Source organism: Lissotriton vulgaris, chromosome 5, assembly GCF_964263255.1.
Source record: "Lissotriton vulgaris chromosome 5, aLisVul1.2, whole genome shotgun sequence".
NCBI lineage: Eukaryota > Metazoa > Chordata > Amphibia > Caudata > Salamandridae > Lissotriton > Lissotriton vulgaris.
This window is the reverse complement of record NC_141693.1, coordinates 160871130-160891072: the sequence shown is the minus strand read 5'-3', so window position 1 is coordinate 160891072 and position 19943 is coordinate 160871130.

The following is a 19943-nucleotide window of genomic DNA, read 5'->3' as shown; positions in this document are numbered from 1 at the left end:
CCATCGCACCCCAATTACGGAAGGTCATCAACATCTCCTTCAAAACAGCGACATTCCTGGAAAGCTGAAAGCACGCCGAAATCAACGACCTCCTCAAGAAGCCCAAAGCGGACCCCAAGGACCTCAAGAACTTCCGGCCCATCTCCCAGCTCCCGTACCCGTCAAAGGTCATCGAGAAAATCGTCAACATGCAACTGGCCCACCACCTTGAAGACAACAACATCTTGGACCCATCCTAGTCCGGATTCAGACTAAACCACAGAACCGAGACAGCCCTCATCGCCGCCGCAGACGAAATCAGGTGCCAACTAGACAATGGCGAAACATCAGCCCTCATCCTCCTGGACATGTCAGCCGCCCTCAACAAGGTCTGCCATCGCACTCTAAAGACACGCCTTCTAGAAGCCAGAATCCTAGAGAAAGCTCTAGACTGGACCACGTCCTTCCTCTCCAGCAGAACCCAGAGCGTCCACCTCCCACCGTTCCGATCCGAAGCCACCGACATCATCTGCGGCATCCACCAGGGCTCATCCCTCAGCACAACGCTATTCAACGTCTACATGGCCCCACTCGCACAAGTGGCCCGCCATCACGACCTCAACATCGTCTCCTACGCTGGCGACACCCAGCTCATCCTCTCCCTCACCAAAGATCCACACACTGCCAAAACCAACCTCCATGAGGGAATGAAGGCCATTGCTGATTGGATGAGGAGCAGCCGTCTGAAGCTGACCCCGGACAAGATCGAGGTCCTCATCCTCGGACCCACCCCCTCAGCCTGGGACTACTCCTGGTGGCCGACCACACTGGGAACAGCACCAACACCCACCAACCATGCACGCAATCTAGGATTCATCCTCGACTTTTCCCTCTCCATGTCTAAGCAGGTCAACGCCATCTCCTCCTCCTGCTATAACACCCCCCGCATGCTCCGCAGAATCTGCAAGTGGATCCCGACCAAAACAAGAAGAACGGTGACACAGGCCCTCGTCAGCAGCAGACTGGACTACGGCAGCGCACTCTATGCAGGAATCCCAGCCAAACACCTACGACGACTACAACGCATCCAAAACTCCTCCATCCGACTGATCGTCAATGTCCCCAGCGGCAGCCACATCACCCCCCACCTGAGAGACTTACACTGGCTCCCCGTCGAAAAGAGGATCACCTTCAAGCTCCTCACCCATGCACACAAAGTACTCCACAACGCCCGACCAGCCTACCTGAACAGCAGACTCAGCTTCCACACCCCCACCCGCTAGCTCCGCTCCACCAGCCTCATCCTCGCCGCTGTCCCTCGCATCCAACGAATGACCCCCGGCAGCAGATCCTTCTCCTACCTCGCCGCCAAGACCTAGAACACCCTCCCTACCCACATACGGCAGATCCAAGACCTACTCACCTTCAGAAGACTCATCAAGACCTGGCTCTTCGAGCAGTAGCAGCACCCCCCCTGCCCTCTGCGCCTTGGGACCCTCACGGGTAAGTAGTGCACTTTACAAGTACTCTGATTGATTGATTGATTGATAATGTCACAGAGTGTGACAAAGTTTGTTTACAGCAAAAAGAACCAATGATGGACGGATACTGAAGAAATTAAATGTTTAACCCCCAGTCACAGATCTGGGTTTTACCATCTTTTTTGCTCACCACCCCACCCCATTTTTGTCCCAGCCATTTGCAAATCAATGTTGACCCTGCTCCCCATGGGAGCAGTCCAGCCCGAACTGCCAGGCCAGGTCTTCCCTGGACCAGATACAAGCATCCCTGGACTGGTTTCAGGGTAACACAACTCATCAGCAAGGTAAGCTTGAATTCAGTTGCTCAGTGTACTGGTGACCCATGTCAGGGCATACCCTTCCCACATAGGGCGACAAAAGCAAAAATAACTGATGATGGACGTAATGCTGAACAAATCAAACATTCAGCCCAGTCACAGATCTGGGTTGAATTCATCATTTGTTTGCTCAACACTCCACCCCCAGTTTGGACCTAGCCTCACTGGGAATTTTTGACTTCCATCCCAGAGACTAAAATGAAGTTAAATCTTTACATTGAGACAAACTTGGTCCATGTATCTGACTTATGCTCCATGACAGTAGACTGAAACCATACTATTTTGAACTTTAAGATGTAAAAATACATAACTACAGTTCTACTAAGTTGAATTTTGTTGTTTTGGTGTCATATTATTTATTAAAAAATTACTCTATTTTATTACATTGGTTTGAGAATTTTCTTAAGTTGCGTTTTTAATTTATTGCTGTTTGTATACTGCACAGATACTTTTAAGTTAAGCTTTAATGCATTGTGGCAAACTAGCAAAGGGTTAGGCACAGGTTTATTTAATGCCTTGAGTGATTCACCGAGACAAGAATTGTGATTATTTTTTGAGGTGGGGGTTTCATCTCTTTCAACAAATACTCCAATTTCTTACATTTCAGACACCATTTTGAAAAATGATTTTGGATGACTCAAACTTAAATATTTGACATTTAAGAATTAAAGATAATTACATTTTAAAAACTATTGGTGGGATAGCCATTTTTCAAAATATAAAACATATGTAGCACATGGCAGGAGTGCTAAGTGCTAAGATTACCCACTCACACAAATAGGCACATGTGACACTTGTAAAACATTTAAAAGGTTAAATGAGTTTCTCACTTATAGAATGTTACCCAAATTATTGCTGGACTTTCCTCATTAATTAAATGGCTACTATACGCCTTGAAACATCCACCTTTCAGTTCAGTGAATTTACCCCATAAATAGGCTGCCATTGACATTGTCCTACAGAAAACATGGCAGCATTCTATGTGAGCCAATAAATACACTTGTATGTGCTGCGAGTCTCCCCACTAACGAAGTGGAAATTGAGATGCAAAGTTCTAAAAATGGAACCTAATATTGTCAACATAAGAGTGAAGATGTGCTACATAGGGCATTGCCAACATATCATATTATGCTCTGTAAGAGAATGAGTGACCTTCAGTTTTGATTTGCAGTGAAAGTGAAGCAAAGCAGACATGTCTGGTGGGTTGGTAAAGTGTAAGCAGCTGTTTCAGTTTTCTGGTCCTGCGCTCTGTAGGGCTTTGTATGTGTGTCTGATGTTTGATTTGGCTGTGCTGGTGGATGAGGAGCCAGCGAAGCTTCCTGAGGTGTGGTGTGAGGTGGGTGAGGTGTGGGATGTCGAGTATGAGTCTTGGGGTTGTGTTCTGGATGTTGTGGAGTGTCTGTATGAGTTTTTGGGAGATTATGGCGCAGCTGCGGCCGGCATGGCTTGCGGGTGGGGGGGCTGGTGTGGGGTTCACGAAGAAAGTTCACTGAGAACAACCTTTGCAAGTTGCAGAGGGACACACACATAGAGTTTGCATTTGAACAAAATGTGTTTCGCTAAAGCTTGCAGAACGGATACAAAAAATAGATTTGATCAGTGAGAAAGCCCAGGTGCTTACAAAGTAGCACATGTCTGAGATCCCCAAGAAAAGTAGCCATTTCTCTGAATCCCGTCAGTCTATGCACCAACACAAGCATGGTTCAGACATCTGGATGTACAGTAGACTTGAAAGAGGTAATCTAAGAAAGCATACCTTGAACATAAAGGTAGGATACGAATGCCAATGCTCTTTTGGGAGATTTTGGATCCCCAGATGCGAAAACAAGATTAGCAACAGGCATCACCCAACAAAGTATATTATTGGAAACACCATACAAAGAAACTGTAAAATGTCCAGGAAATATACAGCTATGGAAAACTTATCAAAATTTTCTTTATCACCTTAGGAAGCAACATGTGGGGTGTAGAAACGTGTACATAGGCTACCTGAGGATCAGTGGAATCAGAACATGAGGCCCGTATTATGAAAACACTCATGTGTTCCACCGCCACAAGCTAGCACTACTGTTCAGCACCAAATGGCTGATGGCCGCTCATATCCACAATACAGGGGCAAAAATCCTCAACCATTCGTTGTACTGCTGTATAAAGTAGGTTAGGTTTCTTTGTAGAGACGTGCTCCATACTGTGTACTGAAACCCGGTGAAAGGGATAGACTTGACATGGGTAGCAACAAGTACTTCTGATTAGACTGTGATATCCATCCTTGCCTTCAGAAGGGAGGGCATGTTTCCAGCCCCATGGTTTCAATTAACATAATAGTAGATTGTGGGAGGTGTACTGCTAATATGTTTCAATTCAACCAAACAGACCAGCAGACAGTACTGTGCTACTTTGTAACTAACTTTAAGCTATGTCTGTACTCCTATGTACATTAGGGGTGGGCAGAATTTGCGTATTCGCACTTCGCAAAGCTCTGCGAAATGGTAAAAAATCTCTGCGAGCACGCAAAAGTTCTGCGAACATGCAGAATTGCTTGTTCCGCATGTTTGCAATGCTTTTCTCCTGTCCGCAAACACTGTTTGCGTGCTAGCAGGGAAATATCTCACAAACACGCATTTTGAAAGCGCAAAAAACCAAACAATTCCGCAAAACCACAGATTGCAGAATTTTTGCCAATTCCGCGTTCTCCACAGAATGCGAAATTATCCAAATTCCGCGAGCGGGACGGAATTTACCACCCAGGCCTAATGTACATACATGCACACACCTGATCACAACGATTTTTAAAGGGAATGCCAGGACCGGACGCGTGGTGTCTCGATGGCTCAGAGGATCTTGAAACTCTATCTCCCTTGATGCCAATCAAGGATCCATGTCAGAGGTAAGACGGCTTGAGATCACAACAACCCTCACTTGGGGAACATCAGTCGTGCATGTCATTGATCCATACTCGTCGAGTAATGAGATAATTTCCCACTTTGCGCAGTACATCACAGTTTGCACATTTATAAACCCGTGACCTTGCCACTGATTGCGTGTTAAGCCTGTTCTAACACAGACAGGGGCGGCTGCTGCCTTCTCCGGCGTATATTTCACTCTTTCCTTCTCGTGAACTGCCCCTCGGCGACCCCTGCCAATCCGCGCCAGGGTCACTGCAGGCGTCGGGTGATTTGTTCACCTGAAGTAGCGAATTGAAAGCTGAGATTGGCGCTGACAGCCGCACTGAGAGCCGGGGGTTTGTCAAAGTGCTTTGGTAATTCATTTCTTCATGGTCATGAGTTGAAATAAATCAGCCTTCTCAGAGGTCAGTCATGGCTCGGATGGAGCTGGGATATATCGATCCGGTTTTCCCAGAGCTGAAGTGTCATTTGATTCTTTTTAGCAGATTAGCAGCATGCCTCCAGGATCTGCGGGGTGATCAAGTGCGTGATGGGTATTGTGCAGCCTTTCTTATTGGCACCAGCTCTGATGGTTGATGTGGTTCCATGCCAACCCTAGTTTAGCTTAGGCAGAGAAAACGCTGCGTTTTGGCTTGTTAGTAGCTTGAATATTTTTTTCTCTGCTGGTCACATTAGACAATCATCCAAAAATTGATTAATGGGTTTAGGTATTTTGGCCAATCACAGAGCCCATGCTGGTTACTCAAAAAGGAGACGTGGCGGGAGCGAACTCACCCAGGACCAGTGTTATAAGTAGGAAAATACTTAAGACGTGGTTCTGCTAAAATGTAGATTTGTTGACACATTTCTCAGTTCCTGCAGATTTTTTACATTTAGAAAAATAACCACTTGAAGTCCAAAAAGAAAGAAACTGTTTAGAAGCAGCTGAAAATAGCTTTGGCAAATCCAAGAGATGTCAGCTTTAAAAGGTCAAGCTATTTGATTGGCCTATGCTTTCTTACACTGGCATATGAAGCATATGACTGTCAATCTTACAGTGGGTTATCTGTTAGAGGAAACCCATTCCAAATCATTGTGCAGATATGCATCATAAAGCATGTGCACCCTTGCATCATGATACATGTACACACGTGGTTTGTGAAATGCATGTGTGTGCATCTGTAATGAACCAAGGAGGCTACATTTAATTTACAATTCTAACATGGCGGAAGACCATGTAAAAATGTAAAAATGATACATTAAAATGTTTAAACAAATGTTTTAAAGTGTACACAAAGCATAAGAAAGGAAGTGAGCAGCCTGGCAATATTTTGCAGCTTCTGGGCCTTAAAAAACATGGAACACAGAGCTGTGTCCAGATGTGTTCACTATGTGTGCACATGCCTTCCAGCGTACCGAACCCTATCTTAAATTGTGCTGGACTGTACTCACCACTCACAATTGCATAGTGTTGTGAACAAAATACACTACGTAGCCTCACTGGCAGGGATCAGTGTTAAATTCTGTTCAAACAACGCTGCAGCTAATTCACATTTTCTGCATGGTCAGCAAAGATTTTCCACATTTTTCTGGACCCTATTTTTGCTGGATTTAGGGTTCTGTGCATTGCACTACTACTAAATAGTGGTAAAGTGATGTGCTTCCCCTCTAAATCATATGCTATACATTGGAACTCCTTATCCGGCCTATTTTACTTCCCTATAAGTCCATTTTAAATGGTTCCTTTTAGTGTGCCCAAGGCATGGAAAGTTGAATGTTATATATGAGCTGGAGTGTGCATTTACAACACCCACATATATAACAAAAATCTGTTTTTGCCAAGAGCACTACTGTGTTTTGGTTGGAAGGCAGTTTAAATGCACTGCAGTGGTATGGCGGTAAAACTTAGCAGCCATGTGGAAAAACCCTATTTTTATATATTCATATGTCTCCGTAAAATATGCCTTCATAACCTAGAGGACAGTGGGAAAATATATACAAATTAGGCACACCATATTTTGAGTTTAGTGTGGCCCCTCAGGAAAATAAAAAGGCCAAAGTAATTTAACTTGGTAGGCCTGGCTAGACTCTTCCCTATTAGGCTTGGGTGGGAATATACTCTTTATTGTTCATCTCAGCTGAGGAAAGGGCTAGTAAAGTAATTTCCTGCTTAGTTTATAAAAACAACTTACTGGTGAACTCAGATTGTTGATAGCTTAAGCAGAAAAATTACTGTCTAAAAATGTTACTATATGCTTCCTGAGCCTAACAGCCTATAATCCAGTTCAACCACTGATCACATCTCCAGAGTTAGAATACATATTCTTGACTGGGAGAAATAATAATGGTTGCTCAGAGGACAATGGCTTGACTCTGATTCCAGGAAAGGCCAATGGATATTATCTGCTGACCACTTAGCAGGACTTAGCTATCTGGAAGTAGACTGGAACAACCGGGAGAAGGAAGAACAATGTTAGCACTTCTTTTGATTCTGAGATACCAGCGAGGATATTGACACCTGAGATACCAGGGTGGATATTGACACCTCTAAGTTAGACCCTAATAGCCCATAGGATTGTACAGTATTTAAAAATAAGCCATGCATATTTAATGTTCTACATGTCCTGGTGATAGAAAAAACCCTTGTCATTCTTTACTGTAGTAAGGCTGGCTCTTCCATTGGAAAACACTGGATCACATTATAACAACCAATAGTGCTTAGTTTCAGTTTATCATTTTAACAGTAATGTAAAATCCAACTTAGGGCCCAAATCCGATGTGGTTAGGAAGCCTCATAACAGCATTTGCTCGGTCCTAATCGGATCCGGAACGTGTCTTTCCAACCGAATCAGAAAGGTTTGCGACTGACCGAGTAGGATGCGTGTTAGGAATATCCCAATCTGAACCTGACAGCATTTAGAATGACCGAGCTCTATGGAGCAGAATCATGCGTCTCTACGGGCTGAGGTTTCCGAGCAACCAATTACGATGCTGGATTCAGACAGCCTTTCTGAATCGTGCCAACCGACTCAAACCCGCAGTCAGAATCAGACTATGGGGGCCCATAGTGGCCCCCCCTGCACCCAGAGCTTTCCCAATTAGGCCTATAGGGGGAGCCATGGGTCCCCCCTTACCATCCATGCACAGTGTGGCAGACACAATGGGGTGCCCGCCACAGGGTGCCCAATTTTCCCCAGCCACCCTTTCTTCAATGGGAGCCTATGCATTGGGTCGGAAAAAAAGCTCCTATTGAAGTCAATGGGAGTCCAACCAAATCGTATCTGGAAGCATCGGTCAGAAACCATTCCCAAATTGATTTGGTCGGAATGATTTCCAAACCACATTGGAATCGGGCCCTAAATAGTAAAGTCAGATAGTATATTAAATATTATTTCTATTTTGAAAATTACACTTTTAGAAACTTGCCATTGTCCTGTCCAAGCCAAATGCTCCTTTTTGCCAGTAGCCAGTGTCACCTAACTGTTGAATTGGGCTTCTGTAGTAGGAAGTTGATTGCTCCCAGATAGCGGACAAAAGACTTGGGTATGGCATGGTGTTTTTCCTTCTTGAGCAGGATGGTCAAGAGAGCTGTGCCGGTCCCCTTACTTAGCTGCCAAGAGTACCTATACTGTCACTGACAGATATAGCTCACACCTTGGTCTGTTTCCCTTTGTCTTTCTAGTCAGCTTGACTCCACACCCAGTGTGGGGGGGTGGGGAGTTGCTGCACAACTGGTTGGAGTGGCCACAAGGAAGGATTGTCCGTTTCCATAGCACAGGAAGCTCTGATCATGGGAAGAATGGCACTGCTGTGTTAGATTTAGGTAGGGAGTTAACTGTGGGATAAGTTACAGCAAAACACACAGGAAGTGCTACAACAGTGGGTAGGGTTCATATGTCCTCTTGGTTAAGGAGTGGCCAGGAATTTCCTCCGCCCACAGCCTGCACTGGGCACAAAAGTGGCATCCCCAGTAACCCTCTCAAAACACTCCTGGACCTGTGATGAATCAGAAGAAGCACTGTGCTGCTGTCTGGAGAACCTGAACCTGAAGATGAAACTGCTTACTTTGAACCTAGGTCCACAGAAGTGTCTCTAAGAGTCAGTTGGCTGTCCTGCTGTTTGAACTTCAGGGACACAAAAAGCCTCCAGAGACCTTTTCCTGCAATTGACCAGCTGACCAGTTCCAACTGAACCTGCTCCATACCCTGCTGCTTGGCTCTGCTGGTGTTAAAGTGTACTTCTCCAGGCATTTCCTGAAACATGGGACTTAGAACATTTTACAAACTTTCTACTCTGAGACCTGGACAAACATTCCATGCCTGTTTGACAAAGGTGAATGGATACCAGACCAAAGATTCAGGTTTCTCCCACTTTGTCCTTCCCCAAATCAGCAAATCTGATAATGTAGGCATTCACGAAAAAGGTGTCCAGCCTCATGGAGCTCTCTTCCGCTACAGCCTGCAGCCTTGCCGCCCTGGAGGAACCTGAGCTCTAAAAAAGTGACTATGTTTGAAAATGGAAATCTCCCCTGAGTGAAGGAGCAACAAGTATCCAGTCAGTGAGGGATCTTCTCAAAGTGTAAAATTCAAATTCCACTGGCTCAGAGCTTTCCTGCCAAAAGTCAATGGCTTCACTAAGGCCTTGTCCAGCAGCTAGCCAATGACACAAAGCTCTCTTTGGCCACATCTTACTGCCTTGCCCCACTGAGGTTTTTTAACCTACGTTCGAGAGACTAAGGGACATATGCATGAACACATTTTCCCAAAGACACAGAATGAGCAAAACCCTTTGATGCATCTGGCCCTAAGTCTGAAGGTAAATCTTTTCACTGGTTCAAATCTGGTCCATGTATCTGACCCGCACTCCATCACCATCAGCCTTAAACATTAACCTTGTCCTGGTCAAGCAGAACCAGATGACGGCTGTGGGTACCTAATGCTTTTTGCCTTTATTTTTAATCTTGAACTTACAAAATTCATGAATCCTGTTCTACTGAAAAGATTTTTGTCATTTTGGTGTCACTAATATTATTAAAATATTCTCTATTTTTCCATTTTATTCTGGATTTTTCTCGTGTTCTGTTTTCATGTTATTACTGTTTGTGTGCTGTATAAATACTTTACACACTGCCTCTAACTTAAGCCTGACTGCTTTGTGCCAAGCTACCAGAGAATCATGCACAGGTTGATTTAGTGGCTTTTGTGGTTCACCCTGTCAAGGAGTGTGATTATTAATTGAGGTGGGTTCTTACCTCCTCAATTAATGACCCCCATGCACGAAACAAATTAGCTCACTACGGCTTCACTTCAAACAAGACGGGTCATGGATTTGTAAGCAAATAGGTTACTCCTCACATCCAATCTAATTTTAAAAGAGAAATAAAAGGACTAGCCTTCAAACAAGATGATTTTACTTTAATCCTCAAAGGCAAAACAGAAAAAAATATCAATCATGCAAATTGCTCCCAGTGATCATACAGTGAGAAAAAGAAATAACAGTGGATGCAAGTTTATATATACAATAATAGATGAAGAAGGACAGGAGAATTTGGCTGACTACACACTTTTTTGTAATTTGCATGCTTTGTACACAAGACCCACTCTACCCGTCATAGTGTCAATGATGTTTCAAGCCTGTCTGTGATATTCAAGGTCACCAGCACAACAGATATGTTTTGGGACACGAATTTGCTGAAGAATTAATCATGGAGCAATTGCGTTACCTATGGGCACAGTGTGAAATCAATCCCGTTAAATTGATTGTATCAAACGAGTCCTTAGTGAATCATGCACTTACCGGGTTTCCGATGGTATATTGGGTTACCCTTCCTTTTCTCTACTATTAATAGCGCAGATATCCAAGCACCGGAAAATAGAGAGGCTGCTGCAAGATGTGTCTGCATACGTCGCAGATATTACATTTGTTTCTGCAGAAATGCGAAAATATTTCCATATATTCACATATTTCTCTGCAGGTTTGGTCTACCTCCATTCATGAATGTCTCTAGCTTGAGAGGCATTAGGATATCATGTTTTGAAAAGGTGCTGAAAGGTCTGTAAGCAAGGGCAGCTTTGGGGCTGGAGATATTGATCGGAGCCTGCCCGCAAACCATACTGTCCAGGAATTTACGTCTGATTTAGCAGACATGTTTCTAGCTGGTGCAACATATGGAGATCTTTGCTGCTCGTGCCCTGAAGTGGAGAAGAGTCATCTGCCTAGATAAGCAAATCAATAATTCTAGTTTCAATGGAAAAGCAATTTCGGGTGGATTCCTCTGAGAGGCAGTGTAATACACTTTGACCTTTATCATTTCTAAGGCTCCACCATGAATTGGCTTTTTACTGTACAATTGTCCACTACACACTGCAATGCAAAGACAAAAGTCCTACGTCAATTAGAGGATGGTGTCCATACCCTCGAGATAAGGCACAGAGAGTGTGAGAACTCTGTCAGGGACTCTTTTCAAAGGGGATATGTGTGTTTGTGTGTGGGTGTGTGTGCGCTCGTATGTGCATGCGTGTCTGTGAATGCTTGCCTTTGTGAGATCTGTCTGTAATACAACGCCTGCACATCATGACTTTAATTTGCATATGGATTCCTACTCAAAAGTTTCCTTGAATTTATGCTTATATTACCAGTCTTGCAAATGCTTACGTTAATGTTTCTATCACAATGAAAACACATCAAGACAGTAATCCTATCACTTTACCTCTCCTATTTTTCTGGGAGATGTTAACATTATTCAACACTTTGCATCTGCCCTAAAAGTAACTAAAGAGTGTGGGTCAAATTTATCAACGCAGTACAGCACATCGCCTTGGTGGGCTGCATTACAGGGCAAGGGCAGGAATGTGCTGTATTAATCACAATATGGCTCATTTTGTAGTATTCTTTTTATATTGCCACGCGACCCTGTCCATCTCAAGGCATGTTTCTGTGACGTGCCACAGAGCGCGCGGGGCTGACGGTTGGGTGACAAGCGACTGGAGCTGAATTGCTGTGTCGGCAGCTCAGGGTGATTTCTCTGTACAATTAAATCTTCTTGGATCTTTGCCTTTGTACTCCTTGTATTCACCCCTACTACACATTCCAGCCTTTTCCCAGTGCTGGTGCACAATGTACTGCCTAGCGCCAATGCGGGCACCTTTGCACCATGCTGCAAGGGTGTCTTAATTGCAAGCAGAATTATTTTTTCAGAGGAAGGTACACCTTCCTGCACAAAAACAATCCTCTAAGGTATTTTCCTCATTCTATGTGTGCTATATAATGCAACACACATCGAAAGAGGAAGAATCAAGGAGAAATAAAGATATTTCTTCTTGTTACGTCTCCCCTCAGAAGGCGTAGCATTTTAGTGCATTCCCAGATCTACTAGTAATGGTAAGTCTGAGAATGAGTCAAAATCCATGGGTTTTGCGTCGGAGCGAACATGCATGCATCCCCCACAGAGCGCATCCCTGGGGCAGAGTAATGTAATGCAGCGATTTTCCCTATGTTGCGTTACTCTGGATTTCTCAAGTCGCTTTAGAGCCACGCGAGATGGCCTTGCATGGCTTGATAAATTGCATTTCAAGGGTTGTGTCGCTTCAGCACCATGCCATATGGTGCAAAAGCGTTGCAACACTTGATAAATATATTCCTGGGTGCAGAGTTGAAGTCAATGGTGAAACTGCCAGAAATATCTTCTTTCGAAACTGGGTATAAAGAAGTGCTACCTACCTCACTGTCAAAGAAGGACGCTGAGAAGATCTCTTGAGTCACCTCTTGATTGCCCATGGAAAGTGTGACTCTTCCCAGAAAGCACGGTGCCACCTTGCAGATAGGTATAATAGGTGTCAGTTGTCTCTTTAAGAGAGTCGCAGATTAAGAGCCTGGGAGTGTTGCTGGATAGCACTCTATGCTTTAATCACCAAGCCACCAAGCTTTCTGCCACTTGCTTCGGCCTGATGAGGTTACTGAGAAAAATTCTACCCCTTCTCCCTGCTCAGGCTCGTAGGATCATGGTGCAGGCTCTCATCCTGTCCCGCCTAGATTACGGGAATGCTCTGTATCTGGGTGCACCACTGGCCACTATCAACAAATTACAGGTGACCCAGAACTGCGCGGCCCGTCTTCTAATGGAGCTTCCACAGAGCCAGTCGGCTTCATCTGCCTTGAAGAAGCTACACTTTGCTGCCAATTCAGGCCAGAATTCAGTTTAAGGCCATGTGTATTGCGCACAGAGCTATGTGGGAATCAGGCCCTGCTATGATTTGTTCTTTAGTGACCCCCTACCAGCCCTCTAGAAGCTTGCACTCCAGTACAGCCGTCCTTGCAGTTATACGCAAAGTACAGCGAGCCAGATGGGGGGGCCGCTCCTTTTCGCAGAATGCTGCCTCTATTTGGAACTCTCTGCCACTCACTCTGCGCAGTGAATCCAACTTATTAACTTTTCGTAGACTCCTGAAAACTTTTCTCTTTCACTAATCCGTTTACTTTTGGTCTCATTTTCTTGCGTGTCTGGTCCCAGCGCCACGAGGCCTCAGGGTAGAAGTGCGCTATATAAGTAAAATTTCATTCTTTCATTCGTTCAAGTGGGAAAAAAACTGTGAATACCTAATTGGCAATTGTGCAACTCGTAAATGAAGATGAAAATGAATACAGAAATTATCAGCAATGTACCAAGCTTCCCCTGACATCTGGGAAGAGAAAGTGTAGATTTTCTAATTGCAAGAAGCACAATTCTAGGACACAAATAGTAGCAAAGGGGTGAGAAATGTGATAAAAAGTAAGAGAACTGATAAGTAGAGCAGAATCCATCCCTTACAACTGCCTCCTTATTTATGATTCAGATTGGAAATAATGTCACAAGAAATGATTCTACTGCACCTTGGATTGTAAATGTCAGATAGCATTGTCTGGACAGAGGACCATCTACCAAAGGGGAGTTTGCAAGGCTTGTCAATGCCACTTTACTGAAACTCTCGGCGTCGGTTTGGCTCATGAATAAGTTATAGTTTTACATCCTTCCCACAGGTCCAAACTCTCCTTTCACACTACCATCCTTTTAACCCCATGCTCTGCTTAGAACAACCCTCTGCATGACTGCTAGCAAGAACAAGCATTGGAAATGCAATAGGTCTCGCATTAGAAAAGTTGGAGCTATTGGTCTTGTAAATTACAAATATTTTATTTCTTGGTTTTTAAAATAGCTAAATTGATAGCTTTGTCATTTACAATGTCAATAGTTATAACTTTCGCGAATGTGACACCTATAGCATTTGGAATGCAACATGTTTTGTATTTACGTGACTTAGATGGCAGCTCTGGTCGTTAGGACACATCTCTAGAGAGCAGGGTTGGATTTTTTTTAAAAGTGTCCATTTGCTGCAAACAGTGGCGATGAAGTGATACCTTTGCTCGGAGTGCGCACCCCCTTTCAGCAGGTGTTGGCAGATGCCATCTTCAGTCATTGGTGCGTTTGGCCTCCGCTCCTATGGTGGAGGACCCGTGTGCCTTCAGTGGTACCACTGAAGGCACAGATGATTGCTGAGCAACAGTCATGTTTGATGCATGAACTCAAAAAATTATGTTTTCAAGAAACAAGCTCCCAAAGTATGAGTTTGTTTCTTGAAATTAAAAAAAAAAAACAATGCATTCAGTCCTCACTTGATTACTCTGCCCTGGACGGCCATTCCTTCAATGTACAACAAGACATGGAAATGTAGAGCTGGTAGGAAGTAGGGAGAGGTGACCACAGTGGCATGGCGGCTCAGTGGCTGATAGGCCACCAGGTATGATGTTTATGCAGGCAGAGCCAGCAGAGGCTCCAACAATGCAAGCCTGGTGTTTCCTTCACTCCTAACGAGGTTCCAGCTCGGTTAAATCTAAATGATGCCTATAGTTTCAGTAACAATATTTTTCAAGCGGTAAGAATAATTGCAGGGTCGCCGAGAGTTGTACTATTCTGCCTTTGCAGGTTGCAACCCCGAAATCACCTCACACAATGGACGACTAATGGCTTTCAGTTTCTCCCATAGCCCCAGATAAAAGTACCTGATAAAATACACACTGCATTAGACACAGCAAATTGCACAAAATCAACTCCGGTCAACACAATATGCAAAAGCATTGGAGAAATGGACAGTCAAGACAGACCACAAATTCAGATGCATGCTACTATATAAATATAGGCGAGATAACATTATTGAACAGATAAATCGTCGTCTATGCTACACACAGGCATGATACACACACAAAACAAAAGATACATTAAAATGAAAAACACCCAACTCCGTCTTTGAATGCAGATAACACCACCACAAAAAGATCATCATCATACACAAAAACACATACAGATGGATTCTTGAATGCATACACCAACATCGGTTAACACACACTTACACATTACATAGAATATACACACACGACGATCTTTGAATGCATACACACCAGACACAAACACACTTCCAATGCACACATGCAGGGATGGGTTTTCAACACTATTCAGATATACTCGCATACAACGACGTCGTCACATACAAACACGTCCTCGCATGCCAGTGTACACTGAGATAAACTGTTTCAGACACGTACGCACACGCACTGCAGAGACACGCGTGATGGGGGTAATAGCAAGGTGGTGAAAAGGGGGGCAAAAGGTAGGAACAATGTCAATGGAATGAGTGAGGGGGAGAGTGGTTAGAGTGGTGGGAGGTAGAAAAGGAAAAAAGTCATCGGCGGGATTGGAAAAGAGGAATAAAGGGATTGAAAGATGTCAGTAGCAAGGGAAGTAGTAGGCGTGGGAAAGAGAAATTCCACCCAGTTTGAAATTGTGTCCCTTGCAATCAGTGCCAGTGAGGAGAGGTAATATTGCGGGCAAAGGAAGGCATCGGGATTATAATGGAAGGGTGAGAGGTGGAGAAAAGACACGCTTAAATAGGAATAAGCAGAGGGCAGTAACAGAAGAGGGTTGGGGGAGATGGGAAAAATGTAGGTAAACAATGATTATGGAGTAGTTCGGAATTGAGGTTTGGGAAACAGTGGGTGAGTCTGGGAAAGCGGACAGGATCGGGATACAAAGGTGAGGGGAGGGACTGTTAGTGAGGAATAAAAGCCCCAATTGGGAGCATTAGCAAATGTATAGCGAGTGATTGGTGAAGAATGAGGGGGTTCATAATAAGGAGGGGGAGAGACTAACAGACAAGTAAAGTGGGGGATGAAGAGATGGACTAATTGAGATGGTAGGACAATGATGTCGAGTCACTAAAAAATAGCTTGGGGTTTGTTTTCCTGATGCATTAAATTTTAATCCTTTTAGTTCCAACGTACTGGTTGTAATTATGATTTTTGTACCGCGCTGACTCTGTTTGAGGGGTGAGTGCTCAAGATAAGTGGAAACGGCAGTGTTGGGGGGCGCCGCGGCTTATGCTTTATGAATCCGCGCGTCTTTGTTTGGGCCTCGGCTAGCTCCTGTAATCAGGGCTAGGCGCTAATTAGCGGCGCGTGAATTATCTGCGCTCATGCTTTAAATCCAGGCCCTGTTCTTTAGGCCTGCAGTTAATGAGAGCGCGTGGCTGCTGGTTTGGGGGGGGGGAGATGGGGGAGGGGGAGAGTGGGGGGGGTGAGGGGCTCGTTGGCGAACTGTTTACCATTCGTCGCAGAAACTGTTTTTTTTTTTGTTATTCCGTCTCCGTCGTGCGTCCGTAGAATATATAGTAGCTTACAATAAAACAAAATTTAAACAATATATTTAACCACTGCACAGCTTTGCCAGTGCTTGCTCAGTGCTATCTGCTTTGGTATATAAGAAATGCGAGGCAGTAGGAGATAAAGCAATTTGGTTACAATTTTTTCTACAAAGGACCTCGGTTATATGAATTTAGCTGCCAAGCTTTCAATACTAGCAGTTGAACTATTTAAATGCTCACTCTGTAATGGTCTGTAAGAGGAAAGTCTTCAAATATGGGGCATAATTGACACAAAGCCTGCCACCAATTGCAACATCTATATAGCGCTTACTGTCCCTAAGTGGGGCGCTGACGCACTTGCCAAAGCTGGTGGCACACTGCACCGTGCATGGTGTTTGGAATGGTTGGAGGCCCGCGCCCATCTGAGCTTGACTGAGCTTGGATCCCGCTCCGGCCAGGGTCCGTGTGTGTCACGAGTTTGCTGCATACAGGAAGAAATAAACAGTGTATGGTAGGGAGAGAGATATGACGGGTACAGGCCACAAGCTCAGGTAGCACTCACACATGAGGGAGATCGTCAATGAAGAGGAAAGGGGGAAGCGAGAGGGTGAAAGATGGGACGACAGGTTTAGAGGCAGGGTCTACAGCAGAGCATCAAAGGGCTGGGCGAGAAGGGAGGGGGGAATGCGAGGAGATAAGGACCCAGAAGGGGGAGGAGGGAAATGCGAGCAAGTTAAAAGGAGACTAAACTGAAAGTACGGCCGGCAGGCCGTGAATAATTAGGGGGTGACAAATGCGCTGGGAGGGCTGCCTTTGATGTGGGAATGCGAGGCAGGCAGGCAGGCGGCTGGTGGCATTGTGCACGCGCTTCATGCACTGCAAGGAATCGCCAGCCTGTGGTAGTGTGGTTAAAGACTGGATAAGCCCCTATAGAGCTTGCCAGCTGTGCTGCGCACAACAGGCGAGCCCTAAAAAGTGTGTGTGCTTAGACGGTGGAGGTGCATAAATACACACTGAGTGGACATCCGACTCTATGCTGCCTAATTGCACAAAGAGGACCACCATTTTCTTTTGGACACTAGCAATTTCTGGTAAGCTCTCTGCACAGTTGTAACACTCACTAGGAATGGCTGGCCTACCCAGTTATCTTGAAAAGTATGTAGAGGCTAGTTGAGACATGCAGCACTCTCCACATCTCCAGTGAGCGTTCGACTATAAATAAGAATGACTTTTGTACATAGGTTCCAAAGGGACAACAAATAGATTCTCCCATTCAACACCTGTTTCAATCAGCTTTAGGACATTAGTGAGTTTTTTCAAGGTTGTCGAGTGATAACATCAAATTCAAAGAAGGGGGCGGGGCAAAAGAAACAGTGTATGTTTCTTAGTGTAAACTAAGATGAACCATGATAGTAGAGTGGTGCCCATGCACTGTGTCCAACAAGCAAGCGTGAAATTGCTTTTACCGTAATGTCCTTTAGACTTCTATACCTTATAACTTAACATGTTATTATTTATTCTATGTGTATAACAAGACCAGCCTATTTTACCTTTTCCAGAACAGTCCAGGGTCTCATCATTCTGTCTTCTACTGTATATGAAAGGTCAATTTTGACAAGTTACTGCCTTTCGAGAAAAAGTGGTAAGTAATGCTAAAATGAGGAAGTGGTGCAAATGATTTAGGTTGATGCACGTGCTTGGAATAGCAGTTCAGCCTTAGAAATGGACATGAGTCGGTGGTAATTTCCTTTTTCATGCCACATTTTATTTCTTTTTATTGTTTAGCAACATGAACAAAACAAACCTCAAGCTCAAGCCACGTTGGCTACAGTAGAAATCAGTGGACAAACCAAGCATATTACTTAAGATTTTGGTTGGAGACTTAAAAAAATAGATATTACAACCACTGTGGCGGAGGCACACATCGCTGTAACATTTGAGCACAAGATCAACAGTCAGACTTCTCAATTCAAACGCCCAAGATTTAGTCAATCTTCTGCGGACCCCCCCTTGCCTTATATAGTAGTTTTTTGAGAGCGGCACAGGATTTCATGCCCCGAACCCACTTCTGTAGAGATGGGGCCTGCTCATCCCTCCAGTGTCTGGCCAGATCTATTTTGGCTACTAGATGTGCCATTGCCAGAAGTGCTCAAATAGCCCTGGAGTCTCCCACAGATTCCATTGTCCCCAAGACTACTAATTAGCGATCACGTTCCATGGGGAAACCCACCACCCAGCCCATGTGACCAGTTATCTACGTCCAATATGCCTGTGCCCCTGGGACATCTAGAAAATGTGGTAAAAAGTATGAAAGTGGTCCCACAGCAGAGACACACAGGGTGGCAGCCCGGGCCCATGCACCAGAGGCGTTCAATGGGAGTAGAAGATCCTATGGAGGTAGTTGAATCAGACTAAGTGTAATCTCATTGATATCACTAAAGCCCGAAGGGCCATCGTCATCTCCACCCAGTCATCATTATCTACGGTCCCTACATCCTTCTCTCACCTGGTCCTCAGTGTTTCCAAGGGGATAATGAGTTCATGAATAGGGACTTGTAGAGCTGGGATATCCCACCCCTTCCCAGGGCGTCAATCATCAGCTTGCATTCGATTGAGTTATATTCAGGGAGTGTGATGATTCAGTCATTATAGTGCTCAAAGGCATGCCTCAACTGCAGGTAGTAGTAGAACTGGGAGGAGTGAAGGCAGAAGTCGTCTACCAGGCCCTGAAAGGAGCGCATGTGGCAGTCTCTTCAGATGTCACCCAGCGTGGGGATTCCGATCAGGTCTCACAGTCGGAATCTATCTAGTTTTGCAGTCTCTGCCAGCCATGTCCCATGCACCGTGAGCTGGGGGTAGACAGGGACAGGCAGTGAAGGACCTGGCCCTTAGGTGCCACACGGGTTACTTATAACCACCTGCTAGGCCTTCCCAAGAAAGAAGAGTCGGTCAGAAAGTAGAGAATGCAAACAATTAGTTTACTGGCAATACTCTGCAGAGGAGTCCATCATGACTTGCACCCTAAGATGTCTGCTGAGGGACTGGCCGCCCAACAGCCTACAGTGGAAAATACCGGCCTGGGCCGAACATGAACAAAGATGCACAGTAGGATGTGCTAACACCTGCCAGATGGGAACACGTTATCAAGGCCTCAAGGCCACTGTGCTTAGTCTCAGCATCACCTAACGTGGGAGCAGAAACTACACATTCAGATAAGTATGGCAGGTCAGAGAGGCCTATTCACTAGCAAGTCAGAAAACAGCCTTGAGCAGCAGAGAAAATAATAGCGAGATGCAGTATTCTGATGAGGTGAGCAACATGAGCAATGAGGTGTAACTAAGGCACTGCCTAAGCAGTCTGATATGGATTTCGAAAAGCAACATGGAGTCACACCTGCTAACTGAAACCTGCACATTACGGGGATAGCTCAGTGGGTTGCATACCGTGAACACACATGGTGTATATTTAGCCACGCACTGCTAACCTAATGTAGCAGGAAACGAGTGCATTGCAGGAATGGGGATTTCAAACCTAACAACAGTCAGTGGTATT